Here is a 24,432-nt window from a genome sequence, read left to right as displayed (position 1 = left end):
TCCCACAAGGGACTCACTGTTTGGAGAATACAAAGCAAATTTTATCAATAGGAACCGCTTTTAGTTTTATGCCGCGTACACACAATCGGATTTTACGATGGAAAAAGTCTGAATTTCCGACGGACTTAGATAGAGAGCTGGTTCTGAATTTTTCAGACGGAAAAAATTCCTGTCGGAAAATCCGTTCGTCTGTATGGAGATCCGACGGAAAAAAAACCATGCATGCTCGGAAACAATTTGACGCATTCTCGGAAGCATTGAATTTACTTTTCTTGCCTCGTCGTAGTGTTGTACGTCACCGCCTTCTCAATGCTCGAAAGTTCAGAGAACTTTTGTGTGACCGTGTGTATGCAAGCTAAGCTTGAGCCAGGCTTAACATAGCAACAATGGCAGCCTCACATATTCATTTGTAACTAGTACAACAAGATAGAAGTGAACATAGGCAGAATAATATTCATAGCAATACATAAATTCCCCCAGCACACTTTTCCAGCTGGTCAGCAGAAAAAAAAAACATCTATACTGCTTTAACATGACAAGGTAAAAACAAGACAGGAAGTGATGGGAAATCTCCAATGGGAACACATAAAAAACAATTTTTTTTTTTTTTAGTACAGTTGGCAATGGTTAGAACTCATAATAATGTTTTTATTGCTATGCTTGCTTTCCTGACAACCCCCCCCCCCCCCCCATTTCTTGTTCAGGTATAACAGGGGCAGGAAGTCAGGGGAAATCTGGCCAATGGCATCACAAAAAGAAATAACCACCTTAAAGTGGATGTAAAGCCACTCTCATCCTTTCTAAACTACTGCCATAGTGCTGATCTATAAAGTTATACATGCCTCCTGCATGTATCCTCACCTGTCAAATGTCTCCCCTCTGTCTGTTATAAGAACTGAAAAACTGCAGATTCTGTGGGTGGGTCTGTTGTCTGGAGCTCGGTGGGTGGAGTCGTGATGTCAGACTCCCCGCCTACCTCTACAGTCCCCTTGTCAACATGCATTTTCTCCTGTGTATTCCTTACACTAAATTCTGCTATGAATTCACTAACACCCAGTCAAAATCCAGAAAAGTAACGACATGACTTCAGATAAGGGTTTCAGGCTAGTGCATTAAAAATGTAAATAACCTGTCACTCACACCAAGGGGGAGAATTTGACAACGTTTTTCTCCTGTTTGTCAAGGTTTATGTCACTGAACAATAAAAGAGGATTGCTCAGAGCTGGATTAACTCTTTGTGGTAAGAATGGGCACAGATGATAGGCAATCTTATACTCTACATTGTGACAGCAAAAAAATTTAAAATACGTTTCGGGTTTACATCCACTTTAATATTTTTTATTCTATAAGAAAAAATAATTGTCTGAAGTTGGACTTAAACTGAAATGGATAAGAGATACAACACACAAGACCAGCTAGCAATCCTCACACCACCAGAAACATTCTTCAGTTGCAGCATCCAGGTGTATTTTTATCAATGTGGAAAAGAAGACAAAGAAGTGTCGTTCATTATGTTTCAAATGTCTATTTCATGTTAGGTGTTTAGAGAAGACAAAATGGCAGACAGCCAACCTCCACGGTGTTAATTGTGCAACCCTCAGCTAATTGACAATGTAGACAGAGCTATATAGTAGGACAGTCTCAGCGTTTGATGTTTAAACACACCAATGACTCTGTACCAGGAGTTCCCTTTGCAGAAAAGTGTATATGTTACACCAGAGTACCATTACCAGAGTTGTATTTCCGCGGCGACTTTAATTCAGTAGCTGTATTGACGTAAGTAGTAGAGGTGTTCCCTGGAGGAGGCTTTAACGGTTTGGCAGGGTCATTCTGTAGATGAAAGTTTATGGTGGCATACTCTGTAGACTCTACAGGCTTTGGTAAGATGGCTGGCTTCTTTTGGGATCGTTTGGTTGGTCGCCGTATGACCTCTATTTCTGCATACTGCACATTCTCTTCCACCTTGGGATGGTTTTTTCGTGATTTGTCCACAACAGAATAAACAGGGATGTCGTTGGCGACCGTGTCATACATTGGAGCTGTTGGAGGAGGCGTCTGCGAGACAAAAGCAATGAGTGTTAGAATAGATGTGTTCATGTTGCAGCAGTTGACATCCAGTTGGTATATATTGCAACCAACACTTCCATTTTAATATTGGGGGCCAGATTCACATAGAGATACGACGGTGTATCTCCGGATACACCGTCGTATCTCAGACTTGCGTCGGTCGTATCTATGCGACTGATTCATAGAATCAGTTACGCATAGATATGCCTAAGATCTGTGTTACAGCGTCGGATCTTAACTGCATTTTTAAAATGGCCACTGGGGGCGTTTTCGCTGATTTACTTTGAGAATATGTAAATCAGCGAGATACGAATGTACGCGGGCCCGACGCAGTCACTTTATGCCGTTTACGTAAGGGTTTTCCCGGCGTATAGTTACCCCTGCTTCTATGAGGCGCAGCCAATGTTAAGTATGGCCGTCGTTCCCGCGTCGAATTTAGAAATTTTACGTCGTTTGCGTACGTCGATTCACAAACCCGCTGGACGCAAGTTACGCTCACGCCGAAACCAATGACGTCCTAGCGACGTCATTGGGAGCAATGCACGCCGGGAAAATTTCCGGACGGCGCATGCGCTATTCGAACGGCGCGGGGACGCGCCTGATTTGAATAGTTCACTCCCCCTAGCCACGGAATTTGAATTCCGCCGGGGGATTTACGATACGCCGCCGCAAGTTTTGAGGTAAGTGTTTTGTGAATTACCCACTTGCCTCAAATACTTGCGGCGGAAGTAACAGAATTTTTTTTTTTTTATTCATACTTACCTAGGTGGATGTTGCATCGGTCCAATGCTGCATCTGTCCCCCGGCAACTAACACTGAGAACCGACCCACCGAACACCGCTGATCACTCGGTTTTCTGTGAGCAGTTAGTCTAGTCTTCTCGCTCACTGGAGCGCTGGGCTGTGGAGGGGCGGCCCGGCTCAGGCTCTCAGCGGCTCGCTGAGAGGCTGAGCCGGGTGTCAATCCTGGCACCTGGCAGATCCAGACTCTGTGATCCAGACTCTCTGCTTATCTGTCTCGAAGTTTCCTGCATGACACAAATTTCCAGCTGCTTTTATCTTTTATCATGCTGATAACAGAGGAACGAAGCAGCAGGAATACACGGGACTCAGGGCTTTGGAGAGAGATAAGTAAACACTGAGTATATATGTACCCAGGTCAAATTTTATGATTCAGGTTTACATCCACTTAATTTTTTTCCTTTTTGACTCTTCAAGAGTGTGTTTTGTTTTATTTTATAAATCAGTTTGGATTAAACATTTCTGAAGAAATTACAGCTCTCTTCACAATATTGTGGTTGGCTGTGGTATTAATACAGCAGTGCCAGCCACTAGGGCTTCTCTTTCTGTGTCCTCTATCCAATCAAAATAAAGGCACAAGGGAAATAATGCCTGAAATCTAGGGACATGGATATGCGCCGTATTGCTCTGTACTTCATTACCCTCCCAGACCCATGCTATAGCATGTGTCAAAAGAGTCCTCTTCTATCTTTACCACATTATGGGCATGCAAGGCCTCGCTTGTCTATTCTACTGCTCATGTCTGATTTAATAATGACACAGCGGAGAGTCTTTTAGCCCACTTCTTCGATTTTTCTATACTCCCACATCCCACCTAGAATCATGACCTGGATTACTTCTTACAGTGTCCCTTTACCTCTAATTTGTGTGAAGCTCCCCACACTGTAAAACATATTTACACCAGTAAAGAAATAATCTCAGCTCCTATGATGCAATGGTAGCTATCCCTGCTCTACATCTATGCATCCTGTAATAAGGCAGATGTACAGGAGGGAATAAGAATATTTATATATACAGAGATATATCTCACATACACACAGCGGGTAAAATAAGTATTAAACACGTCACCATTTTTCTAGGTAAATCTATTTCTAAACGTGCCATTGACATGAAATTTTCAACACAGGTCGGTAACATCCCATGCAATCCATACGGTGATGGTGGGACTCTGTGCTATGTGAAAGATTGCTGGTTTACGTCAGATTTTGGAGAGAAAGACACATTAATTGCACAGCTGTGTCTTGGGCTTTTTAGTTCTGATCTGACATGGCTCATAGCCCCACCCAACAGACAGGAAGTCTGTTCCTGGGAATCAGATGGATTCCCAATCCCTCTGAGAGGAGTCAAAGATGCTGCATAGGGGCAGCTAGAGCATGCATGTCTGCAGGAGGCAGATGTCGTTTGATGATTGAGCAGCAAGACGCTTATCAGGAGAAAGCTAGGTTTGAGCTTATCCCTAGAAAACTGTTTGTTCTGAGGAACAGAACTTAGGCCTAGGCTAAAGGCCTGAATACAGCCGGATGGCAAGTATGGAAGCCAGGAGGCTAAACGGTTGGTTATGCAAGATGCAGAAATACTGTTGTATTTGTGAACTTTTGTACTTTTAAATAAAAGTGGGCTACCAGGCCCTTAAAAACCCAGTTCTGGACTGGCATACTCACTGGAAAACGCACCTACCGCTGAAGTCTAATCACCCCAATCTTACAATACATACAAAGAAACCAAAACAAATAAGTTCAGAAATGAAGTTATGTGTAATAAAATGGAATGACACAGGGAAAAGGTATTGAACACGCTAACCGTAATGTATTTAATACTTCGTACAAAACCCTTTGTTGGCAATGACAGCTTTAAGACGCCTCCTGTATGGAGAAACTAGTCGCATGCGTTGCTCAGGTGTGATTTTGACCCATTCCTCCCCACAAACAGTCTCCAAATCATGTAGGTACCGTGGGCCTCTTCTATGAACTCTGATCTTTACTCTGATGTTCCCACCTCTAAACTTCACTGTTAATATGGTGTTTTTGGGGTGATGTGCAGTGCCATTTTACCTCCCAACATGGTGTGTATTATGGCACCCAAGGAGTTCAATTTTGGTCTCATCTGATCAAAATATATTCTCCCAGTATTTCACAGGCTTGTCTAAGTGTTGTGCCGCAAACTTTAAATGAGCTTCAACATGTTTTTTCCTCAGCAAGGGAGTCTTGCCTGGTGAGCGTGCATACAGGCCATGGCGGATAAGTGCATTACTTATTGTTTTCTGTGAAACAATTGTACCTGCTAATTTCAGGTCTTTTGAAGCTCTCCACAAGTGGTCCTTGGCTCTTGGGCAACTCTTCTGATAACGCTTTTCACTCCTCTGCAAGAAATCTTGTAAGGAGCACCTAGTCGTGGCCGGTTTCAGGTGAAATAATTTTTTTGCGCTTCCTTATTATGACCCCAACAGTGCTCACTGGAACATTCAGAAGTTTAGAAATCCTAATGTAACCAATGCCATCAGAATGTTTTGCAACAATAAGATTGGGAAGGTCTTGAGAGAGCTCTTTGCTTTTACCCATCATGAGATGTTTCTTGTGTGATATTAATTTGTACTGACAAGGGGCAGGATTGCATTCAAATTACTGATAGATTTCAGCCGGTGTCTTGGCTTTCCATGCCTTTTTGCACCTCTATTTCTTCATGTGTTCAATACTTTTCCCTGTGTCATTCCATTTTATTAGACATTACCTAATTTCTGAACGTTTTGATTTCTTCGTATGTATGGATTGCATGAGTTGTTCCCGACATGCGGTAAAAATTTAATGTCAATAGCACCTTTAGAAATAGATTTACCTAGAAAAATGGTGACATGTTCAATACTTATTTTCCCTGATAGATATATATTTACACACACACACACACACACAGTATATATATGTGTATATATATTGTGCTTAGTGGTTTGCAGGGAGGTTTTTCTTTTTAATCTATTCTGGTGCATTAACTGCCTATTGAAATGAATGGGTTGCTCTACTGCAAATGACATAAAGCATGTTAATGTGCAACATGTGTAACACAATGCACCAGTGTACACAGGTTTGAAGGGACCCTTAAAGGGGAGTTTCAGCCAATATTTATGTTTATTAAAAGTCAGCAGCTACAAAAAGTGTAGCTGCTGGCTTTTAATAAACAGACACTTACCTGCTCCAGCGTTCCAGCGACCGGCGTCTTCATTGTCACTGTGGGCACCCGGCTGTGACAGCTTTCGGCTTCACGGCCGGGCACCCACTGCGCATACGCGTGCGGCCCGGCGCTGCGCTGTTTGATTGGACAGGCGATCGCCTAGGACCTGGCACGTATCCGAGGCGATCGCCTACAGGGAGGGGCTGCCAAAAGGCGATTAAGCTTAATCGCCTTTGCAGCCCCTCGGCGGAAGGAGGAAGTGGGACAGGAAGTCCCCTTCTCCTGAAGCCCCCACTCCCCCCCCCAAAAAAATTACATGCCAAATGTGGCATGTAAGGGGGTGAGGAGTGGGATAAGCGGAAGTTCCATTTTTGGGTGGAACTCCGCTTTAAAGTAAAAGTTCAGACAAAACTTAACTAATGTTCTCTGCCACATTCTAAACCTAATCTATCTAATCACTGTATTTACTTATTGTTCAGCCGATGTGGTCTGGTCCCAGCATCAGCTGTCAGCAGCGGCTTCAGTTTGGAGGTGGGTGCAGGAGAAGCAGCCGACAACAGAATTCCCATAGTACAGTAAGACTATGGGTGACGTCACTTCCCAGCCATTTCACAGCTGTTGTCGGTCCTCTCATGCACACAGCTTCCGCCGCTGGAAACTAGACTGGATTGGCTGCAGAATAGGTAAGTACAGCGATTTTTGCTTTACAGGGTTCAATAGAATAGGTTTAGAATGTGACAGAGAGCAGGTTTAGAGTTAGTTAGGTTTTAGCCTGGACTTACACTTTAAGATTTGAATATACAGTGGAACCTTGGATAATTGAATAATCCGTTACAGGAGAATGCTTGTAATCCAAAGCACTCTCATATCAAAGCGAGTTTCCCCATAGAAGTCAATGAAAAATGAAGATAATTCATGCCACATTGACTTCTATTGTGTGCAGTACCGCATGTGGCCAGAGGTGGGGGGCGCTGGAGAGACTCGGAAACACTCGGAGCCACTCTGATGCACTCAGAAAGCCTTGTAAACACTCGGGAACTGAATGTATCCAAGCGGCTCCGAGTGTCACCGGCGCCCCTGCACCTCTGGCCACTGCATAGGCTTGAATCCTGCTTGTTTTGCGAGTCACTCGCAAACCAAGTCAGGATTTTTTTTAAATAATATTGCGAAACACTCGCACATAAATAGCGATACCACTCATGTACATTACAAAGCAAAAAGCCTCATTTATTCTGCTTACAAATCTAGCATCCAACTATAATTCAATCATTAGTAATTACTTACCTTTGAACTGGTGTGCTTAGACGTCTTCTTATTTAAACCTAGAAGATGAAAAATTTTAATAAATAAATCCAAAAGATATTTATATTTTTTGCTATGCTAATATTTTTTTTACTCATCTATTGGTAATGCAGGTGGCAATTGATATAGCAATGAAACTTTTTATTCCCATTTTCTGTTGAAAGAGCAAAGCAATTAAAACAGAAGTAAGATTCTGTATTATTATACTAAATTGTGTGCCAGCAACACATTGCAACACACTGTTAGAAATACAAAAATAACTTGACTAACAACATTCCTTTATATACTTACAGTAACATAGAAGGAAATAAAAGAATGCAATTCGGCCCTACGAAATTGCACATACCTACATAGTGAGATTATAAATATTTTTACAGGTTGTCCCAAAAGTTCTCAGCCTAACTACAAAGGGATGGGCCATGAAAAATATGTATTTTTTTCCTACATAATTCCTCTAAAGGTCCCCATTTTTTATAGCTGTACTGCCAACTCTTATTTCCTAATGTAGCCATCCTACCTAAGCAGGTGGGTTTATTTAAAGCGGAGCTCCACCCTAAAGTGGAACTTCCACTCATCGGAACCCCCCCACCCCTTCAGTGTCAAATTTGGCAGCTTTCAGGGGGAGGGGGGTGCAGATACCTGTCTAAGACAGGTATTTGCACCCACTTCCGGGAACACAGTCTGCGGGGACCTGCGGGTAGTGCATCACTCCCCCCCCCCCCCCCATTGTGTTCTGGGAAACACACGGCTCCCAGAACACAACGGGGACCAGCGAGGACGGCGCAGTGCGTCTTGCGCATGTGCAGTAGGGAATCGGGCAGTGAAGCCACAACGCTTCACTTCCTGATTCCCTCACCGCGGATGGCGGTGGGGGAAGCAGAGAGACGAGCGAGTGCTCGTCTTCTGCTGCCAACGTCGCTGGACTCCAGGACAGGTAAGTGTCCATTTATTAAAAGTCAGCAGCTTCAGTATTTGTAGCTGCTGGCTTTTAATATTTTTTTACGGCGGAGCTCTGCTTTATTTGAAGTCATATAAAATTGAATATTTGCAGCACCTAAATAAAATGACATACAGTGCAAATAAGAATACAAATTTAAATAGAGGTATATCAAAACACTTACAAATGTGTGTATATATGTGTTACACAACCATGGTGAATACATGTAATAAAATCAGTTCTGAATCAAAAGTATTCATTTTTAGATAAGTCCACTCCGGGGCAGAGTACGACGTCATCTCGCTGCATGATCCTGTTGGCAGTGGCAATGGGCCAGATTCACGAAGAATCGCGGCGGCGTAACTTATCCTAGATAAGTTACACCGCCGCAATTTTTCATCGCAAGTGCCTGATTCACCAAGCACTTGCGATGAAAACCTACGCCCGCGGCCTCCGGCGCAAGGCGGGCCAATTCAAATGGGCATGTGCCATTTAAATTAGGCGCGCTCCCGTGCCGGACCTACTGCGCATGCTCCGTTTCCTAACTCCCGCCGTGCTTTGCGCGCCGTGACGTCATTTTTATGAACGGCGACGCGCGTAGCGTACTTCCGTATTCCCGGACGGCTTACGCAAACGACGTTGATTTTTAAATTTCGACGCGGGAACGACGACCATACTTTAGACAGCAATGACAAAAGTTAAGGCACCAAAAAAAAAAGTGTAACTTAGCGACGGGAAACTATACTAGCGGCGACGTAGCGAACGCGAAAAACCGTTGTGGATCGGCCGTAACTCCTAATTTGCATACCCGACGCTGGTTTACGACGCAAACTCCCCCCAGCGGCGGCCGCGGTACTGCATCCTAAGATCCGACAGTGTAAAACTATTACACCTGTCGGATCTGAGGGGTAGATAATAAGGGGAAGCTCTGCTGATTTTATTATCCAATCATGTTTTTTATTTTTTTTGCATGTCCCCCTCTGATCTACAGCGACTGCACTTCCAATTGCATATTCAGTGCAATTTCAAGTGCACTTTGCAGATTCGCCTTTCGTAAATAACCCCCGCTTTGTTTGCTACGCTGAGGGTGGCATTGCATTATGGGAAGTGTTCATTGCACTAGGTGGTGGTGCTCTCACACTGGAAGATTTAATATCAATCTGGATTTCATGGTGGGGGATTCATTTTCTGCAAGTATGAACTTTATTTAGGCCTGGTTCACATCTATGCAGTTTCTGGCTGCTGTGTATGCTCGGAGACAGCAGCCCATTTATTTGAATGGGCTGCTGTACCTCCTGAAAACGCAGGGAAAAGGTCCTTGCACCTTTTCAAAAAATGCAGTTGCAGTACCAGTACTGGAAACCATGCTGCAGTTTCCAGTGTGGTGTGTTGTTATTAGGATCAATGCCACCCCATTCATCACCTAAGGGCGCGTACACACGGTCGGACAAAACCGATGAGAATGGACCGAGGTTCAGTTTCATTGGTCTAAACCGACCGTGTGTATAGCCCATCGGTCTGTTTTCCTTCGGTCCAAAATTTTAAAACATGCTTCAAAATCGAACCGATGGACCGCTGCCCGATCGGTCCAAACTGATGGTTAGTACACAAGAGCATCGGTTCAAAACCCGCGCATGCTCAGAATCAAGTCGACGCATGCTTGGAAGCATTGAACTTTGTTTTTTTCAGCACGTCGTGTGTTTTACGTCACCGCGTTCTGACCCGATCGGATATCGAACTGATGGTGTGTACACACATCAGACCATCAGGCCAATTCAGCGGTGAACCGATGAAAACGGTCCGTCGGACCATTCTTATCGGATGAACCGGTCGTGTGTACGCGGCCTCAGAAGCAGCGCGTTTTTCTCTGCGGGTGCAGGAAGGTGTGCAATTTCATGCCTTGCTGCACCCGCTCAGATGTGAACCTGACAAAAATTGTGCTGTGAAGATATTGATACTTTTGATTCAGAACAGATTTTTAACACTCAATCACCTCTTGGGTATCACTTATATACACACTTGTGAATCTTTTGATACACCTTTAGTTTTATTCTTATTTGCACTGTATGTCATTTTTTTGTTTAGATGCTGCAAATATTCACTTTTTTATACAATATTTGTTTGGGATCTGTATATCAATCCAGTTTTTGCAAGCAGCCTACCCACACCATAGCAGGGTCTTTATAATTGTATTTCTTCTATTTAAATTTAGGGTTTGCTAAGCTGTGGTCAGCCTATTAGAGACGGGCTCGGGTGTGTTCGGCATTCTAGTCCCAACCCACCTCCCAGATCCCGCCAGGAAGCCGACACTGCACACCGCTAATCACAGGCAGTAAGACATTTCCCCTGCCGCAGCTGCACAGACTGGGAAATGTCTCACTGCCTGTGATTAGCGATGTGCAGTGTCGGCTTCCTGGCGGGATCAGGCAGGTGGGTTGGGACTAGGATCCCGAACAGGTCCGAGCCTATCTCTACTGCCTATGCTTTACTGATTATTCATCTTTCTAAACTCTGTTTATTGTTTGCTTCTGCCTGCTGCTCGGGATTGCCTCTATATTAAAGTAACATAGAACAACAAAACGGAAGAGATGCAGGACTTTATAGGTGTTTAGTAAATAAGACCTATCAAAAATCTATTTACCAAGTACCTATAAAGTCCAGTATCTCTTCCGTTTTGTTGTTCTAAATTTCTATACCTATAGGATGTTAGGCCGCGTACACATGACCGGTTCATCCGATGAGAATGGTCCGACGGACCGTTTTCATCGGTTCACCGCTGAAGTGGCCTGATCGTCTGATGTGTGAAAACACCATCAGTTCAAAATCCAATCGAGTCAGAACACGGTGACGTAAAACACACAACGTGCTGAAAAAAAACGAAGTTCAATGCTTCCAAGCATGCGTCGACTTGATTCTGAGCATGCGCGGGTTTTGAACCAATGCTTTTGTGTACTAACCATCGGTTTGGACCGATCGGTCAGCGGTCCATCGGTTCGATTTTAAAGCAAGTTTTAAAATTTTGGTCCAAAGGACAACAGACCGATAAGCCGTACACACGGTCGGTTTGGACCGATGAAACGGAACTTCGGTCTATTCTCATCAGTTTTGACCGACCGTGTGTACACGGCCTCAGTGTTATTTGTTAATTTTTGGATAATTGTAAAGTTACTTAGCATGACCAATAAGTTTACAGCTTGTCTCTTGGCATTTCTAGACACGCAGTGTTATATCCAGGGCCGTTTGAAGGAATTTGGGGGCCCCAAGCAAAATGGGGGCCCCCCCAAGCACCCCCCCGCATGCAAAGCCTACGTTAACGGTACACAATTTTTTTTTTCTATTCTTACCTCCCCTTCTTCCCTGTAGGCTGCCCCTGTAGCGTGGTCGAGCTCCTCTTCCCCAGTCCCCTATCAGATAGTGCCCGGGCCGGGTACCGTGCGTGGTACAGGAGATTCAGTTTCCTGTGAGCACTCAGTGTGCACTTCCTGTCAGTCCGGCCGGGAACAGGAAACAAAATCTCCTGTACCACGCGCGGTACCCGGCCGGACTGACAGGACTCCAGGTGGAAGGAAGAGGAGCTCGGCCATGCTACATCCTGGGAAGGGGAAGTTGGGGGCCCCAGGCCAGCTCAGGGCTCCAAGCAATTGTTTGTTTTGCCTGTCCTGTAGCGACGGGCCTGGTTATATCCTAAAATTAACACACACTTATGTCTACTGTAGGTCAGGCTGATCATTTCTGGGACCACCCTTGTATTTGGAAAATTGGGGAAATTTGCTTACTTTGTTTATTCTTGCGCTGAAACAGTTTCCTGCAAGTAAAAGAAAAATTAGGTTAGTATATTGTGTTAAATATCAAATAAAAAGGTTGATTATAAATATATAAATCCTTGTATTTCTTTGTTTTCGGGTCCATTCTAAACTGCCTGGTAACTAATGCCGCGTACACACGATCCGGCTTTTGCCAGGCCAAAAGCACATCTGAATTCCGTCGGAGTAAAATAGAACATGTTCTATATTTAAACTCCGATGGAATTTATCGGAAATTTTGATGCAATTTCTCTGATGGGGCATACACACGGTCGGAATTTCCGATTGAAAAGGTCTGTCTGAGTTTTTCCATCTGAAATTCCGATTGTGTGTACGCGGTATAAGGGGTCTGTGGTCGCACCAAAACCTCATACTGCTGATGACCAAATAAATACATAATGAGAAATGCATTTTTTTTATGTTTTATGTTATTTATTGAGTTTAGAGGACCTGTTGTTTTCCACTACCTGAACTGCAAGCATGACGGTTGTGACTCTCTAACAGCTAAAAAAAACAAAACAATGCTACACTAACTTTCGTTTACCATGTTATTGCTAGAATAAGTATTAGAAGAGTTTATAGATACACAGATTCTCTCCTGGTGCAATCTTTTTGCACTCATATATTGATCCAGCTTGCTGGAGGGACGGTGACCTCATGATCTCCACCTTGTCCAACCAGAGAATGCCTTGTATTAATTAAAAAAAAATCTGTGAATGGCAGCAGTGCAGAGCAAGCAACCCCCTGTTGTCAGCGTGCTTGGAGGAACCCACTTAGCCATGATCTTCCAGGCAGGGCCGTCTTAATAGCATCATGGGCCCCTGGGCAAAGTAATGCTCTGGGGTCCCTATAATGGAGGCAACGCAGGTAAACAGACATCAAATAGGTAGGAGGCAGACAAGTGGGTGCCTTCCACCTTTTGGGTGGAGCTCCGCATTAACTACATGAACAATCATTCTGTACAGCAAAGAAACAATGGGGAAAATACTACATACTGACAAAGCTGTCCTGTGCATATAATAAATCTGCTAGATTGATGCCTCCCCAGCACTCTGATCCCTTTACACCCCAGATATCCCCCCAGCACCATTGGGCCCCCAAATTTCAGGGCAGCGTGGGATCAAGAACCAGCTGCTTTGGGGAAAGTGTAGGGGCCCCCCATGCAGTTGGGGCCCCTGGGCAGTGCCCAGGTGTGCCCACTCATTAAGACAGTCCTGCTTCCAGGCCCTGTGCTATCACTGCGGTAGTGCCGACTACTATAGTAATTGTCAGTTTTCCCAGCGGCCTCGTACATTTAAGATATGCATACTTACATTGGACCAACCTGGAGCTGGTGGATTGGTTGCAAGTATGCAATAGAGATCAAACCTGGAGTTTAGCTTTAAAAAACATTTACTTACAGTGGGAAAAATTATAATTTGATCCCCTGCAGATTTTGTAGGTTTGCCCACTTACATTTTTATCATAGGTGCATTTGAAATGATAGACACAGAATATCAACCAGCAATCCAGAAAACAGCCAAGAAATGTTAAGGATTTAGAGAAGATCTGTAAAAAAGAGTGGGGCAGAATCCCTCCTGAGATGTGTGCAAAACCTGGTCACCAACTACAAGAAACTAAAGAAAAGAAACAATATCTAACGAGTGGACATTGATGGTCAGACTTTAAGGCCAAGGAAGTAGTTTAAAAAAGTTTTAATTGATAGCATATAAATACAAAAGCAGATACAGAAATAATACAGAAAATTGTTATAATTATTAGCCACTGTATATTCCTCAGAAGTCGCCAACGCACGTTTCGCCGTGGGGCTTCTTCAGGACGAAGACGAGGAATGCATGTTTAGCAGAAAAACAGATTTGTGTATGGCATATGGTCCTCAGTGGAAGTATCCATAGGGCATATATGATGCATAGTAAACGACAGCATTCGTCGAAAGTGCAATTTTGGCAGGAATTTTCAAGCGTAACAACAGGAATCTTTGGTGGGCCAATAGAGGTCAAAAGCAAAGGGTCCGCGGGTTGCAGGGCTAGAGAATCCCCAACAAGCTGCACAGCTCACAAAAGACTAATTGAAATGGTCTCAGGCTTGCTGGGACAGCAGATAGTGGTCAACATGTACAGCATGTGAATCCAAATATTCAGACCGGTAACGCCGCTGGTGAACATACACATAGAGCAGCGTAGTTAACGGGTATCTGTGTCCCAGGGTGTACACGAGGCAACACCCTGGGACACAGATACCCGTTAACTACGCTGCTCTATGTGTATGTTCACCAGCGGCGTTACCGGTCTGAATATTTGGATTCACATGCTGTACATGTTGACCACTATCTGCTGTCCCAGCAAGCCTGAGACCATTTCAATTAGTCTTTTGTGAGCTGTGCAGCTTGTTGGGGATTCTCTAGCCCTGCAACCCGCGGACCCTTTGCTTTTGACCTCTATTGGCCCACCAAAGATTCCTGTTGTTACGCTTGAAAATTCCTGCCAAAATTGCACTTTCGACGAATGCTGTCGTTTACTATGCATCATATATGCCCTATGGATACTTCCACTGAGGACCATATGCCATACACAAATCTGTTTTTCTGCTAAACATGCATTCCTCGTCTTCGTCCTGAAGAAGCCCCACGGCGAAACGTGCGTTGGCGACTTCTGAGGAATATACAGTGGCTAATAATTATAACAATTTTCTGTATTATTTCTGTATCTGCTTTTGTATTTATATGCTATCAATTAAAACTTTTTTAAACTACTTCCTTGGCCTTAAAGTCTGACCATCAATGTCCACTCGTTAGATATTGTTTCTTTTCTTTAATACTTTACAGATGTGGCCCATGTGAGTGCTTTCCTTACGTTTTCTCCCATTCTTTCAATCTTCTTTTTCTTTTCCTTTTCCCTTCCTCCCCCCCCTCCCCCCCTCCTCCCTTTCCCCCCCCCTCCCCCCTCCCCCTTTTCTTCTTTCTTATTTCCCCTTCCTTTTTCCCCTTTTGCTCTCCCCGCTTTTTCTTTCTTTTTTTCTCTTTTTTTGCCTCTCATCTATTCCCTTCCTTTTTGAAATCAACTACAAGAAACGTCTTACGTCTGTGCTTGCCAAAAAGAGTTTCTCCACCAAGTACTAAGTCATGTTTTGCTTGGGAATCCAGGGCCAGATTCACAAAAGAGATACGACGGCTCTATCTATGCGACTGATTCATAGAATCAGTTATGCATAGACATCCATAAGATCCGACAGGTGTAATTGTTTTACACTGTCGGATCTTAGGATGCAGTACTGCGGCCGCTGCTGGGGGGAGTTTGCGTCGTAAACCAGCGTCGGGTATGCAAATTAGGAGTTACGGCGATCCACGAAGATTTTTCCCCTCGTTACGGCGTCGCAAGTGGTAGATTTCCGTCGCAAAGATAGGGCACCTTTAACATGGTGTAAAAGTAATCCACCATGTTAACCACTTAAGCCCCGGACCAATATGCTGGCTAAAGACCCAAGGGGTTTTTACAGTTCGGGACTGCGTCGCTTTAACAGACAATTGCGCGGTCGTGCAATTTCTTTTGGTGGTATTTGATCACCTCTGCGGTTTTTATTTTTTACGCTATAAACAAAAATAGAGCGACAATTTTGAAAAAAATGCAATATTTTTAACTTTTTGCTGTGATAAATATCCCCCAAAAACATATATAAAAAATTTTTTTTTTGCTCATTTAAGGCCGATACGTATTCTTCTACCTATTTTTGGTAAAAAAAATCGCAATAATCGTTTATCGGTTGGTTTGCGCAAAATTGATAGCGTTTACAAAATAGGGGATAGTTTTTTTGCATTTTTATTTTTTTTATTTTTTTTACTACTAATGGCGGCGATCAGCGATTTTTTTCGTGACTGCAACATTATGGCGGACACTTCGGACAATTTTGACACATTTTTGGGACCATTGTCATTTTCACAGCAAAAAATGCATTTAAATTGCATTGTTTATTGTGAAAATGACAGTTGCAGTTTGGGAGTTAACCACAGGGGGGTGCTGTAACATTTAGTGTTCACTATGTATGTGTTTACTAGTGTAGGGGGGTGTGGCTGTAGGACTGACATCATCGATCGAGTCTCCCCTATAAAGGGGATCACTCGATCGATGCGCCGCCACAGTGAAGCACGGGGAAGCCGTGTTTACACACGGCTCTCCCCGTTCTTCAGCTCCGGGGAGCGATCGCGACGGAGCGGCTATAAACAAATAGCCGCGCCGTCGTCCCGGATCGCTCCCCGAGGGGACCCGACCTACGCGTGTACCGGGGGGGTCCCGATCGGACCCCCCACCCACATCAAGCAGGGCACGTACAGGTACGTGATTGTGCCTGTCCGTGCCATTCTGCCGACGTAAATGTACATGAGGAGGTCGGCAAGTGGTTAAAGTATGCCTGTCTTTCCCGCGTCGCTTTTGAATTTTTTTTAAATCTTTTATTTTTCCCGGCGTAAATCTTTTTTCACGTCGCGATTCACAAAACGTTGGCGCGTCGTAATTTCGCGCAAAGCACGTCGGGAAATTTGCGACGGGAGCATGCGCAGTACGTCCGGCGCGGGAGCGCGCCTAATTTAAATGGTACCCGCCCCATTTGAATTGGGCCACCTTGCGCCGGACCTGTTTACGATACACCACCGCAAATTTCCAGGTAAGTGCTTTGTGGATCGGGCACTAAATCGGAAAAATTGCGGCAGTGTAACGTAAACCGGTTACGTTACGCTGCGCCCGCTCTACGTGAATCTGGCCCCCAATACTTATTTTACTTACTGAATTGCAACTCAATTTATAACATTTATATCATGTGTATTTTTCTGGATTTTTTTCTGGATCATTTAAAATAGACATATGATACAAATTATAGACCCTTCATTTCTTTGTATGTGGGCAAACTTACCAATTCTGCAGGGAATTAAATAATAATTTTCCCCACTGTATAGACCAGATGTAGATTTAGTTTGTGCGCACAGGTTGCCTTTTGATTGCTTGTGCTGAAGTTCACACAATATTTTGTATATGTGGAATTTTTGTTAGATTTGTACATCTTAAACACATCAACGTATCTGCCTGGCTATGTTTATGAGAAAATAAAACATTATAAGCTAGAGATAAAACTGAATGCATTTTCACACTTTATCCATTATCAATATCACACCATCAGAGCTAGAACCATGTTAGAAAAAAATGACATATGGAATTTAATTTGTGTTGATTATATCAATGTGTTGATAGGGTTTTTTTTCTCACTTTATTTTGATGTTGACATCCAACCAACATGGACAAATGACTGCTGGTGTCAAATCCAGGAATAATATGCCCTCTAGTGGCAGATAAGAAGCATGCTCCTTAAGCAGTTAAGTTAAAAAAAAATGCTGGAAAAATCACTGGATAAAGAAATTATGGTAATAGGTTTTTATAGTAGAGTTTTAGGAGCATTTAGGAGCACTAGCATTTTATTGGCAATTGTGTAGTAAAAGGGGGGAAAAAACTCACAAACGCTATTAGTGGCGTTTAGGAGCATTTAGCAGCGTTTCTGCTAGAAAAATGCTCAGGAAACTCGAAAAAAATATTTGTTTTCTGCTCCTAGACATTGAAGCTCAAAAAATGCTAATAGCCTAAAGTAGTGTGCCTGGAGCTATTTAAACCTAAAGATTTTTTTTACCTTAATGTATTCTATGACACCTGACTATCACATTTATATAAGCTTAGAATAATAAGAAAGAAATGTGAGGAATTGCCACTGCTGTCTGGTACCACATCTGCTAATAGAAATTGCCTAACAAAAACCCTAGAAACTAAAGTAAGGACTTTAAAGGGTTTGTAAAGGAATTATTTTTTTATCTTAACCACTTAAGGACCGCCTCCTGCACATATACGTCGGCAGAATGGCACGGCTGGGCACATGCACGTACCCGTACGTGCTGTGCTGTTGTCCAGCCATGGGTCGCGGGCGGGCGCCCGCCCACGACCCGGTCCGAAGCTCCGTGACCGGGACCGCAGGACCCGTGGACCCGATCGCCGCTGGAGTCCCGCGATCGGTCCCCGGAGATGAAGAACGGGGAGAGCCGTGTGTAAACATTCCCCGTTCTTCACTGTGGCGGCGTCTTCCCTTTTATAGGGATACATAATCGATTACGTCACACCTACAGCCACACCCCCCTACAGTTGTAAACACACATGAGGTCACACATAACCCCTACAGCGCAAAAAAATCGCTGATCGCCGCCATAAGTAGTAAAACATTTTTTTTATAAAAATGCAATAAAACTATCCCCTATTTTGTAAACACTATTAATTTTGCGCAAACCAACCGATAAACGCTTATTGCGTTTTTTTTTTTAACCAAAAATAGGTAGAAGAATACGTATCGGCCTAAACTGAGGAATTTTTTTTTTTTTTTTTAATATATTTTTGGGGGATATTTATTATAGCAAAAAGTAAAAAATATTGCATTTTTTTCAAAATTGTCGCTCTATTTTTGTTTATAGTGCAAAAAAAAAAAACGCAGAGGTGATCAAATACCACCAAAAGAAAGCTCTGTTTGTGGGAAAAAAAGGACGCCAATTTTGTTTAGGAGCCACGTCGCACAACCGCGCAATTGTCTGTTAAAGCGACGCAGTTCCGAATCGCAAAACCTAGCCAGGTCCTTTAGCAGCATTTTGGTCCGGGTCTTAAGTGGTGAATATCTTCCATTACCTTAATGCAGTGCTGTTTTCATGTCCTCATTGTTTGTTTTTGCTCTCAAGTTGCTGTAATTCTTCTCTAAACTCCACACTTCCTGGTTGTCTGTTTCCTGATAACCACAGTGCTGGGAGATTTCTCTCTGTGGTCACTAATCAAGGAGGTGTGATTACTGTGTGTCTAAAACCCCACAGCACCAATCAGTTTCGTTTTCCAAACCATCACTGCCCTGTATTGGCTCTGTGGCTCTGTACAGCAGAGAGGCAGGAAACAACATGCAAAAACGAAACTAGAGACTACAGGTACATTATATGATTGATTTTTATCTATTTTTAATCATTTTTAAAAGGAATCAGTTACCTATTATGTCTCTATACCCTGTAAACAGTCATTTCAGCATAATTTTTTTTTATTTACAACTCCTTTAAAGGTACAACTTATATAAAATATCAATATTTTTGATAATTTATATAAGTGGTACCTTAAAAGTCCTTACTTTCGTTTCTATTTTTTTCTGGGGGGTAATTTATATAAAGCTTGTTGGACATCCCATTCTCTAGCTGCGAGAGCCTCCACTCTTTTGGGGAAATATTTTGGGGTGCGTCTGTTGGAATTTGGGCCATTCAGCAAGAGGGCATCTGTGAGATCAGGTAATGTAAAGATGAGACGGCCTGGCTCAAAACCAGCGTTGGGTGTGGGAAGAAAGTGGAGTACCTGGGGAAAACCAACACAAGCAAGGGAGAACTTGTGATGTCACCTTCCCATCTCTCTACCTTGTCAAATCAGGGAACGTTTTTTATTGAATGGTGCCCTTGTCGAGCGTGTGACCCCTGTGCAGGCAGCTGCTTGGCAAAGGGTGCAGAAGACCGTGAGGATTACAGTAGCAGAAGCAGCTACTACAGAGATTCTCCTCTTCAACCAAGATTGTCCATGTTTATATAATGTATGCTTAAATTCAAACCCTGGAATTCAGCTTTGTTTCTAAACTGAAAGTGTTTTTTTTACCTTATGCATTCTTGGCATTAAAGTAAAAAAAAAAAAAAACACACTACCTATCCTACCCACCCCTATCCCTAAACACTTATCCGATTCCTCACACTGCTCTGGCGCTGTCCAGGCAGCAGCACTGCTCTCCTCCCATTTCCTGGTCTTACAGGAGACACTGAGAGCAATGGTAGCCATAGGCTCCTGCTGCTGTCAGTCATACTCCTGTGGGGAAGGAGCAGGGGCATGGCTTACTGGTGCCATGCGTGTCTAGGGACTCACATAGCCCGGCTCCAGAACACACATGTACGGCGGCCTCCTTAGAACCTGGCTTGCTGAGGACACACACAAAGAAAAGAAGTGTGGACAGCATTGGCATGACAGGAGGTAAGGGGCAACGTTGTGCACTATCATTGCACAGAGAGGGCAAGTATAACATCTTTTTATTTTAATGAAAAAAAATAACCTTTAGTATCACTTTAATGTGCAGAAGAACAACTTGAGAACCGATTTTCCCCTCACCTTATGCAATTCTGGTAAGAATGAGGAAATAAAGCAACAGCCTTAGAGAAAGAAAATGAGATCGAAACTTTCAGACTTTGTTATCACTCTGAATATTTGTTTAGCATGTAGTAGATAAGTGAATCTCAGGATTACAGTCTTAAAACTGCCATTTTAGGAGACTCTGTCACCAACATAAAAATTGCAGGTAAAAGAACAGAAAAGTATTTTCAATACCCTTTTGCTTTCCATAAAAAAACATTATACAATATAACTTTGGTGACAGCTCTGAATCTTCTGGGGCTGCTGATATCACATCCAAGATGGCAGTGCCAAGCAGCAGTCTCAGGACTTTTGAGGAGTCTTTTTTCAGGCCCCATTCACACCTGAGCGTTTTTTCGCCTGAAGCGCGACGCTCCAAAACGCTAGAGGGGAAAAAATACATTATTCTCTATGGAGATGGTTCACATCTCCACTCCAAAACGCCTGACGCCGAACGCCTGAAGCTCAAACAAGTTCCGGACCCTTTTTTGTCACACGAATTGGGCCGTTTGGGCGTTTGTATTTCCCATAGAAAGTAATGGAAACGCTCGATTCAAGCGTCTAAGCGCAACAACAAGCGTTATTACGGGCGTTTTGTCGCTTTAATCAATAGAACATTCCACCTAGGCAGAAGATAAAAAAAATCTACAATCATAGCAACAAGTGATGAAAAGATGATCATTTTTCCTATTGGCTAAAATAAAAAACGTCGAAGTACAAAAACATTGGACGACACTGTATTCAAACGCGCAAATACGCGCAACAAAACGCCGGAAAAAATGCCGGAAAAAACAACCAAAAACGCTACGCTCAGGTGTGAATGCAGCCTAACAGTCTGGCTGTGTGTGCGGTGTTCTGAACGACTGAACACAAAGTTGCAGTACAGAGCGCCAACTTGCTAATTGTGGAGACTCACACAGGACTCCAAAGGGTAAAGTAGGGTTTTTAGTAGTACAGCCAGAGGACAACTGGAAAAAAAAAGCTCTAAAGATTAAAAAAACAATCATTAAAAATCAATTGCATGTGAGTTATATTATTTATGTTATTTTTATCCGATTTCGGGAAAAACTAATTTTAATACCACATTAAATGCACATATAATCTAATAGGAAGATTCATGTTGAAATAAACGTCTCTTTTTAAACCTGCTTTGGCATTGGCAGCTTCCATATCTCTCTTCTAACAAAAGGGTAGATTCACACCAGGTACAGTAGGACTGCTTTGGGTGGCAACCCCACTTCAAAATGCCTTGTCTCCTACCTGGCTGGTTCACACCACCGCGTTGCAGTGATGTGCGCTGCAAAGAGCTACGGCAGGCAGTACTTTTTTCAGCACAGAGCAGTGTGAGGCAGGGGCGGACTGACCATTGAGTCACTCGGGCACTGCCCGAGGGCCCCATGCCACTAGGGGGCCCCATCCGGGTTGCCAGGCTCAGTAAAACCAGGGACAGTATGTAAAAATCTGTGTTTTTTTTTAGATCTGTCCCTGATATGTCCGAAAATGACATGCTTTTAATGTGAATATCCCAAGATTTTAGCTGCCCGCCTCTGCACTACCTCCTGGCGTGGTGGTCATCTGTAAGCCAGAGGGGCCCCATAATCTTCTATTGCCCAGGGGCCCCATGAGTTGTCAGTCCGCCCCTGGTGTGAGGCAATCTACCACCTTGTACCATGCGGTGGCCAATAGAACTTAAAGTGTCACTAAACCTGCATCAATAAAACTATCAATAAATGGTGTATTGCATGCTGTTCATACTCAGTCACTATGAGATTCGTTTTCTGTATTTTACAAAAAATTTATAAAAAATATAGTTGATCCTGCTGCTCCACCTTCTGTTAATGTCGCCAATTCAGCTAGGGATTTTGCAGAGCCGTGGTGGCAACTCTGCACATGCTCACTTTTCAGTGAGTTTCTATGCTGAGCATTTCCTCACTATCGCATCTGAGCAGCCCATGTGACTATAGAGTCACACATGTAGGCGTATACACAGCGATAAATGACAGTCCGCTCCCTCCCTTTTCCTCCATGTCCATTAACCAGCTAAACACAATGTTGATGGGGAGGCTTCATTTCCCTCTTATTCTACGACACAGGCGGGAGGGGTGTGACACAGCCTGTGACTGGCAGAGATCTGCCCATGTTATTTCCACAAAATAATAAAGATTCATTCCAAATATATATTTGGATGATGATTTAAAACAGTTAATTGATATTATTTATTTTTACTCTGTATTCTAAAGGCTGTTTTTTTTTTTTTTTAACACGTGGCCAGCAGCAGAGGACTCAAAGCTCCTCCTGCTTATGTTTCTCTGCAGACAGGCTGGGAAAGATCTGGGTCATGTGACAGCTACATATCGATTAGGAAAAAGGTACTTAGATTTTTTTAATTAAAATAATTACAGTGGCATCCACAGAAATAGAAGGAATAATGTAAATTAAAGAGTGTGTTTAGTATCACTTTAATGAAACTTCACTGTGTGAATTTAAATGTAATAAAATATACAAAAATAAAGTTAACTGCACGATGTGCCGCAATTAGCCCATTGGCACTGCTGTCACCCCACCGCACACCAAATGCTGCGCTACCCTTAAGGCTCCATTCACACCTGATCAATCTGCAGCGACAGCTGCCGCAGCTCTTTTCTTTTTTTTTGGTTGAGCGTTTTTAAAACGGCACCATTCATTTGAATGTGCCTCCCTCCACTCCAAAAATGCTCCAAAAAAGCTGTATGTACCAAATCTTGACACACGATTTGTGCCACGATTGTAGCACGATTTGTCACTCGACAATCGTGGCAAAAGTGCCCCTCTTTTGGGGGGCTATTAAGAAATAAAGGCACCGCAAACACGTTCCATGAGATTCTGGAATATCGTGCAGTATCGCGGCGATTCCGGCAGCGATCTGGAACGCACAGGTGTGAACGGAGCCTTAAAATTGTTGACACAAAATGTAGGAAACTGTCCAGGTTGCTAGGTCATGACATTGCAGTAAAAGCATTTTGGTCATTACAGCCTAACTGTTTCCATTTTTTTCCACACCAGGACACCTGTCTTTGCTGCAGCACAAGTTCAGAAGAGGAAGGCACTGCAGTCTGTGAAGAGTCACATAGAGGGCAGCACTGAGCTGTTCTAGGATCAGAATATATGAAGACTCCTAAGAACTGCAAAGCAGTTGATATAGAAAAGTGTAAATAAACCTGTCACACCCGCGATATTCACTCTAGTAAGACCTAAGGTATAAATAGGTGAACGGGTATCAGAAAAGTCAACAATATCTAATCAGGTATTTGTCATATGATCTACATAATACAGAATATTTCCCTGAATAGCATTTTAGTAACATGATATGTTGCTCCAGGTGATTGGAGTATTATGTTAGAGATTTTCCTTTTAGATTTCCCCTTTGCGTCATTTCAAGTTTTAGATCTTTTAAGAGGAAGTGAAATAATGTAAGAACAAAGAAGAATGATCTAGATAGAACATACACTGTGACTGTGTAATGTACAATTTCACTAAAATGACTGAAGGAAAAAGTTTTGGTACCAACAAGACACTGACTACAGAACTAACCTGCAGAGAACTCTGACAGGTTTAACCTCCCTGGCGATATGATTATGTCAGATTTTTGATGCTCAAAGCGGTACAATGTTTTGCATGGAAATTTGGCATTTTATATTGTAGGCCTGTAATTCTAATGCCCCGTACACACGATCGGAATTTCCGATGGCCTAAAATCCGATGGAATTTTTCGTCGGAATTCCGTTCAAGCTGTCTTGTATACACACCGTCAGACCAAAATCCGACCGTCCAAAACGCAGTGATGTAAAAAACACTACGACAAGCCGAGAAAAATAAAATATGTTCAATTTCTAAACACTGACGGAAAAAAGTCCGATGGGGCCCACACACGATCGGAATTCCCGATGAAAAAAGTCCATCTGACTTTTTCCATCGGAAATTCCGATCGTGTGTATGTGGCATTAGTAATAACTTACTGAAATCTGTCCAAATCAGAGTCTAGTACACATCCCAAGTATGATAACGTTTGAAACACAAAATTATAAATTATAATAGAATAAATAACTTCAAATAATTATAATAAATAATAATATAATAATAATAAAAATAATGTAATCAAATCAAAAACA

The 24,432-nt window shown here is 43.0% G+C and overlaps 1 long non-coding RNA gene across 1 annotated transcript; it reads left to right on the top strand.

Moving 5' to 3' along the window:
- Nucleotides 1–8,229: 8,229 nt before the first annotated feature.
- On the top strand, nt 8,230–23,861 carry LOC120915146. The gene is made up of 3 exons (XR_005743845.1): nt 8,230–8,265; nt 11,985–12,095; nt 23,327–23,861. It is a non-coding gene; the product is annotated as an uncharacterized LOC120915146 (long non-coding RNA).
- The last annotated feature ends 571 nt before the right edge of the window (nt 23,862–24,432 follow it).

The sequence above is a fragment of the Rana temporaria genome, chromosome 10 (genome assembly GCF_905171775.1).
Source record: "Rana temporaria chromosome 10, aRanTem1.1, whole genome shotgun sequence".
Lineage (NCBI taxonomy): Eukaryota > Metazoa > Chordata > Amphibia > Anura > Ranidae > Rana > Rana temporaria.
This window is presented reverse-complemented; position numbering and strand designations above follow the sequence as displayed.